Source organism: Babylonia areolata, chromosome 18, assembly GCF_041734735.1.
Source record: "Babylonia areolata isolate BAREFJ2019XMU chromosome 18, ASM4173473v1, whole genome shotgun sequence".
Lineage (NCBI taxonomy): Eukaryota > Metazoa > Mollusca > Gastropoda > Neogastropoda > Buccinidae > Babylonia > Babylonia areolata.
The window spans coordinates 8597630-8605716 of NC_134893.1; positions in this window are offsets into that span (position 1 = coordinate 8597630).

Here is an 8087-nt window from a genome sequence, read left to right on the forward strand (position 1 = left end):
CTGAACACTGAAATGTTTAATGTCATTAGTCATTAGCTGTAAAGCGAGAGAGAGAGAGAGAGAGAGAGAGAGAGAGAGAGAGAGAACACTGAGCACTGAACACTGAAATGTTTAATGTCATTAGTCATTAGCTGTAAAGCGAGAGAGAGAGAGAGAGAGAGGGGGGGGGGAAGGATGACACAGACAGACGAAATGGACATATGAAGTATAGAAGCTAGGGTTAGGAATACAAAACGCTCCCCATGGGTTACCACTGACAACGGAACAAGAATCAGTTTGCAAGCCTTGGTCTGTCTCGACCGGTGCAGTACATGGAAATGACTCCCAGCACTGTTTTTGACCCCACGGGAGTAAGTCGGCCCAGAGACACTCCCCTTGGGATTTTTTCATGGCGGGACATGTTTTCACTCTCGGAGTCACAGCAGTCCCAACCCCCTTTTTCACTGGAATAGTTAGAATTATATATATATATACATATATATATATATATATATATATCTGTGTGTGTGTGTGTGAAGGGTAGGTAGGCCTAATTGAGAACCGCTTGTAATTGCGAACGGTTCGTGTACCGCCCCACTTTGAAGCGTTCTCACCACACACATTTCACAATGTAACGTCTGGTTCGACCTTGTTCTGATACCGAATGAATATGCATGTCCAAGAACTTGTCAAACATCAGCTATTTCCGGCTATTTTCGTGCTCGCTCTTCTCTTCGCGCCACCACTGTCGACCAAATTCACAAGCTATCCGTGTGTGTGTGTGTGTGTGTGTGTGTGGGGGGGGGGGGTGCTGATTATGTGGTTGTGGTTTTCCGCAATTCATCTTTATTCTTATCTTATCTGTCTATTATAATCAATGTGCAGTATAGTAGGCTATGTTTATAATTATATTCAAATAATGTTTCTTAATTCTTTCTGTTTTTACATTAAGAATACTAGTTATTACCTGCAGTGTGTGGATGTATGTATGAAACGATGTACGTGATATTTTTTACATTTGTATCTTCGTAATATTTGTTGGGGCTGTTGTTGGCTTTTACAGTTATGGTCCCCATGTTGTTTACTTGTCTATGTTGTGATAATGCACCTGACCAAATTTCTCCAGTTGGAGATAATAAAGTTATTCTTATCTTATCTTATCTTATCTTAAACGTGCTTTCACAATCCTGAAATCAAGGGAAGCAAGTCAAGGGACGTGAACTTTGACACAGTTTAGACTAGTTGATTTGACTGGATAAGTATGTTGAATGACCAGTGCATTGCCAGTGCTGGGAGAATTAAAGAAAGCATACCGGTGACAGATCAGCACGTCAAGTTTTTACAGGAATCTCCAAAACAGTGAAGGGGAGGGGGGGGCTGATGCTGAGGGAGGAGGGGGGGGGAGGAGTTGTGTGATGGAAGGAGATGGGTCAGGAAGGGAGAAGGTATTTGTATTTGTATTTCTTTTTATCACACCAGATTTCTCTGTGTGAAATTCGGGCTGCTTTCCCCAGGGAGAGCGCGTCGCTACACAACAGCGCCACCCATTTTTTTTGTATTTTTTCCTGCGTGTAGTTTTATTTGTTTTTCCTATCGAAGTGGATTTTTTCTACAGAATTTTTGCCAGGAACAACCCTTTTGTTGCCGTGGGTTTTTTTACGTGCGCTAAATGCATGCTGCACACGGGACCTCGGTTTATCGTCTCATCCAAATGACTAGCGTCCAGTCCACCACTCAAGGCCTAGTGGAGGGGGGGGGGAGAAAATATCGGCGGCTGAACCGTGATTCGAACCAGCGCACTCAGATTCTCTCGCTTCCAAGGCGGACGCGTTACCTCTAGGCCTTCACTCCACTGGAGGGTGTGATGGGGGGACATTGGAAGACGAATGAGTGGAGACTTAGGTTCCACATCCATGGTGTCTATGGGCTTTATCCGTGCTTGCTGTCGTTATTTGTTTTTGTTTGGTTGTTTGTTGGCTGGGTGTTTGTTTTTTGTTGTTGTTGTTTTTTTGCATTGTATTGCATTCCATTATATTGCATTGTTTGGTGTTTATGGCGTTGTGTTGTATTGTATTGTGTTGTGTTGTGCTGTGTTGTATTGTATTGCATTGCGTTATATTGTATTTTGTTGTTTTGTGTTGTGATGTATTGTATTGTATTGCATTGTGTTGTGTTGTGTTGTATTGTATTGCATTGTGTTGTGTTGTGTTGTATTGTATTGCATTGTATTGTGTTGTGTTGTATTGTATTGTATTGTATTGTATTGTGTTGTATTGCGTTGTATTGTATTGTGTTGCATTGTGTTGTATTGTATTGCATTGTGTTGTGTTGTGTTGTGCTGCCCCCCCCCCCCCCTCCCCCCCCCTCCTCCCCCCGCGGGGGAGAGCGCATTGCCGCGATGCAGCTCTAAATTTTCGTTGTTGTTGCCGTGGGGTGCTTTTACGTGCGTTAATGAGTATGCTCCACACGGGACCTTGGTTTATCTTCTCATCCATTTGACCAGGACCAAGACCACCACTCAAGATCTAGTGCATGAGGGGAGGTTGGGTGCGGGGGTGGCGGACGGGGGAACGGGGGGTAAAATCTCGGTCCACACATGGGAACCGAACCCGAGGATATTCGCTTCTTTGACGGGCGCATTAACCACTGGCTCGTCGCTCCAAAGACCGATGTTCACCGATGTGGAGCAGACGTATGTCTTGTGGGGTATGTTTGCATCCTGTTGTGTCCGTTGGTGTCTTCTTGTTTACTTGGTTCCATCCTGATACTGGCGTCTTGGTGTGTGTGCGTGTGTGTGTGTGTGTGTGTGTGTGTGTGTGTGTGTGTGTGTGTTGTGCGTGCGTGTGTGTGTGTGTGTGTGTGTGTGTGTGTGTGTGTGTGTGTGTGCGAGAGAGAGAGAGAGAGAGAGAACACTGAAAACTGAACACTGAAATGTTTAATGTCATTAGCTGAAAAGCTCCAGTGACATTGTAAGTTCTAATCAGAACAAAATGGTGCAAGAAAAAAAAACAGGATTGGAACAGCATAAACTAATAAGAGATTTGCGACACTTTTGGCACTTTGTCATTCAAAGTTTGGACAGTACACATAAAACAAAGTACAGATAAGTCATACAATAAATATTTACGCATGTAACATCGACACACATCATATCAGTACAAACACATACTATGGTACATATAAATCTTGAAATATCATTCCTGTGTGCCTCAACGTCAAAACCCATCATATCAATACGAACACATCAAATAATTACAATGTCGAGATTGACCCAAATCCAGAGAGAGAGAGAGAGAGAGAGAAGCGAAACGAGACGAAACGAATTTTTATTTAACGAGGGTAGTGGAGTAAGCACAGCTGTTTTTTTCATCCAGCCCTCAAGAGAGAGAGACAGAGAGAGAGACAGAGAGAGAGAGTTTGTGTGACAAAAAATCATGCTTTAATAGATACTTCTGTTCATTTCTTTAACTTGAAACAGCGCACAGCGCTCCCTGCCCACGCATGTACCAGCTACACACACATTATGCACACGCACGTGTCTGTGTCAGCACACATTGTGCTAACTAACCAAAACAAAAACAAAACCAAAAAAAAGAAGAAGGAAAAAAATAAAATAAAATAAAAAGACAAATGGACAGACAGGCAAAGAAATTAGGAGAAGACACAAGTAAAATATAAACAAAAGTGACAATTCCATTATCTCCCTTTGAAGTCCATTAGCCGAGTTTCCTCCCCGCTAGTTTAGGACGAAAAAGGTTGAAAATAAGAGAAAAAAAATAATGTAACATAACATAAAATAAACTATGTGAAATTAAATTAAAACGAAACGAAAGATAAGAAGAGAAATACAATAAAGAGGTGTACGTTACAGTGGCAGTGGTGGTGTGCTCTTTCTCATCAAACTTGCTGACAACAGCTCTGGAAAAAAAAAGTGATATTGTTTTTTGTTTTTCATCCCTCCTCCCTCCCTCCCTCCCTCTTCCTTCCCCCCCCCCCCCCCCCCCCCCCCCCCCCCCGCCCCCACTTCTTCTCTCACCCATCCTCCCTCCACACCCCCCCCACCCCACCCCTCTCCTCTCCTCTCCATTTCGTCATGATTCAGGTTGTGAGCACTGGTAGGATTCTGGCTGTAATTCTGGCCTTGCATCTGCTGATGTTTTATTGATGTTATCATGTTGATTGTCGTTGTTGGTCTTGAAGCAGAAGGTGTCATTGACTCAGAATCGAAAGTTTCTACACACTCGTACATCTCGGTGGTCAATCACTCACCACCTTCGTCAGCATTAGTAGTAAATTGATGTATTCATCTTTTTTTTTCTTTTTTTTTTCTTTTTTTATTTTTACTTGCTATTATTATTATTGTTGTTATTATTGATTTTTTGTTATTTTATTTTATTTCATTTGTTAATTATTTTATGGTTTTTTTGTTTTGTTTTGTTTTTGTTTTTTCTCAACGCCTGACTAAGCGCGTTGGGTTACGCTGCTGGTCAGGCATCTGCTTGGCAGATGTGGTGTAGCGTATATGGATTTCACCGAACGCAGTAACGCCTCCTTGAGCTACTGATACTATGATACTGCTATGATACTTCGTCAGCCAGTCTGGTACAAGAAAGTCCTGGGGTTGGACAGGCTCCGAGTGAGCTGTTCACGGCTGCATTTTAACTCTCTCCATACGAACGGCGAAAGAGACGACGTTAACAGCGTTTCTCCCCAATTACCACCATCAAAATATTACCAGCGGAAGGCTCTTACACTGAAGAGGTGAATGTTGACAAAGAATACCACAATTCTGACGACGGAAGTTAAAGGTTGGGTCATTCAGACACCCACTGGACATCCGAGGGGTCTGTGTAGAGGAGAAGAGAGGACTGGCCGTACTGAGTGAGTTAAAATCCCTTTCACCGCCAATGTCGTATTTCAGCACCAGCCAGGAACAGCACCTGCTTTGCTGAAAAGCGACCGGATCATGGGCTGGGTTATTCAGAATCTTACTGCTCTGAATTTTCGGCGGTAACAAAGGCCATTATTTCGTTCAAATCACAAGGGAATCCCCAGCAATTTCTAGACGCTATTTTGTTTCTGTGTTTCTGACACCAGGGAGTTTTTCACTCTAAACTGACCGTCCTTGAAAGGGAACTTTTTTTTTCTTCTAATTAGTAATACAGTATTTCAATTCAAATTTATAAATTATCGAAAATTTATTTTAAAAAATTCTCTCCAACTGGGTTCTTCTCTCTCTCTCTCTCTCTCTCTCTCTCTCTCTCTCTCTCTCTCTCTCTCATTCTTTCTTTCTTCTTTCTGTGCCTGCCTGTCTGTCTGACTATTTCTTTCTCTGTCTGCCTCTTTGCCTGTCTGTCTCTGTCTGTCTCCCCCTCCCTCCACCTCTCTCTCTCTCTCTCTCTCTGTCTCGTCTCTACTCCACCACACTCCCTCTCTCACTTTCTGCGCGTGCGTCTGATTATGCATTTCCTGATTCCTTCACAGAAAAGAAAACGTCTTTGCTCAAACAACACAATAGTAGTGCTTTAGTGATTCCCATTCCTGGCAGCATTGCTGTCCTAATGTTGATCAATATTTGATTATTCCCTGTAAACACAGAGAGTAACTGGCGAATTGCCTCCCATAGCGGAGGGAAAGAAGGAAAAGAGGGTAAGGTCCCCTGTTAAGTCTTCGTTCATTTTCGAAAATCGCTACTTGTACTCTATTCCGTCTGATTGTGGGCTTTCATGTGACCGCTTTTATCCCAGGCATCCGCACTCGCTGTTCAGGGGTGGACTCCCCCCCCCCCCCCCCCCCCACCGACCCCCACAACCCCCCTCCCCTGGCCCCCCACCCCCAACCCCCACCCCACCCCCGAAAAAAAAGACTGCTGCTTCGATCCCGTGTATATCGAGCGGCAAAGAAATCAACAAAATTTAGTTCAGTTCAGCTCAGTTTTCAAGGAGGCGTCACTACGTTCAGACAAATCCATATACGCTGCACCACATCTGTTAAGCGGATGCCTTACCAGCAGCGCAACCCAGCGTGCTTAGACCTTGAGGAAAGAAAAAGTAAGTAAATAAATAAGTAATAAACAAATAAGTAAGTAAATAGATACGAAAATAAAATAAAAATTCAACATGAGTAATAAATAAATAGATAGATAAAATAAATCCGTCAGTCAGTCAGTTGGTCAAGTCACAGCAAAAAAGAAATCAGACAAACAAAAGCATCAAAACAAAAGAAGCTTCAGACAGCAATCTGCCAACTATGTAACAGCATCAACCAGGACCCACTACCAATACGCTCATCCACTCCCAACACCACCCGCTCGCTCCCCCCCCCCCCCCCCCATTCCCCCAGCCCCCTTCTTCCTAACCCCCCCCCCCCACACCACCACCACCACCACCACCACACCCCCGCCGCCCCTTCACCTCCCACCACCATCCCACTCCACCTCAAAATGGCACGACTTCATCCCCCCCTTGTCTGTAGGGCGGCAGGCACTGTCATGCACGTAGCCTTGGCACGTGACATCGGGCAGACACTGCGGGATGATTCCTGTCATCTGCTGGAGGTGGGGGTAAGGGTTCGTTGTGGATTGGACAGGCTTCCAGGGTTTTCCAGGGTGTGGGAAGGTCGGGGGTGGGGGGTGGGGTGGGGGGGGCTATCGCGTTGCTTTTCCCTCTTTTAGGAAATGAACAAGAAAGGTTATGAAGTGTTATGGTGATGATAATTATGCGTAAAGACACCAGTACTGTTTCCGTTCACATTCACAACACACACACACACACACACACACACACACACACACACACACACACGGGGAGACAGACAGAGAACGACAAAACACGACATGCACACAGCCTTGGCACGTGACATCCGGCAGACTCTGCGGAATGATTCCTGTCATCTGTTGGAGAAGGGGTAAGGGTTCATTGTGGATTGGACAGGCTTCCGACGGGCTCAATAGCCGAGTGGTTAAAGCGTTGGACTTTCAGTCTGAGGGTCCCGGGTTCGAATCACGGTGACGGCGCCTGGTGGGTAAAGAGTGGAGATTTTTACGATCTGCCAGGTCAACACATGTGCAGACCTGCTAGTGCCTGAACCCCCTTCGTGTGTATATGCAAGCAGAAGATCAAATACGCACGTTAAAGATCCTGTAATCCATGTCAGCGTTCGGTGGGTTATGGAAACAAGAACATACCCAGCATGCACACCCCCGAACGCGGAGTATGGCTGCCTACATGGCGGGGTAAAAACGGTCATACACGTGCATACGAGTGAAAATGGGGGTTGCAGCCCACGACCGAAGAAGAAGAAGAATAAGACAGGCTGAGGGTGAGGGTGGCTATCGTTGCTTTCTCATCTTTTAGGAAATGAAAAAGGAAAAGAAGTTACGAAGGGTTATGGTCATGATATGTGGAACGACACCAGTACCATTTACGTTCACACATACAATATAACGACACGCACAAAGACACACACACACACACACACACACACACACAGGGACAGACAGACAGACAGACTAATACAGAGAGACAGAAAAGCGAGAGAACAGAGAAGGGGATGGAAAGGACAAAGGGAAAAGAGTGACAGAAAAAGGAAGGACATCAACAGTCACCACCACCACCACCACCATTATTACCCTGCCTTCTGCCCTTCTCTCTCTTCCTTCTCCTGTTCCCCCCCCCCCTTCCCCCCCCCCCTCCTCTCCCTCATCCCTCATCCTATGCATGACAAGCGCCATAATCCAGACCTTTGACAGCGACAGGTAAGGTACAGGGCAGGGCAGTGCAGCAACCAGCTCCCGATAGATCGTTACTTACCAGCATTCAATCAGCTTTCAACGTGGGCCATGGATGTAGCACTTTTTTTTTTTATTCCTTGCATGCTGCCAGATCCTCTGCCCCCCCCCCCCCCCACCCCCCCCCCCCCCCCACACACACACACACACACACCTCCACCGCGCGGGTGATAATGTCACCAGAAAGGCCAGTGCCGGCAATCCATACAGGTCTATCAATGTCAGGCGAACTTACTCAGGACTGAGTGATCGAACGCACGATCGACTGCATGAATGAATCAGTTAGTCAGGCACTCAGTGGAGTTGAGTAGATCAGTCA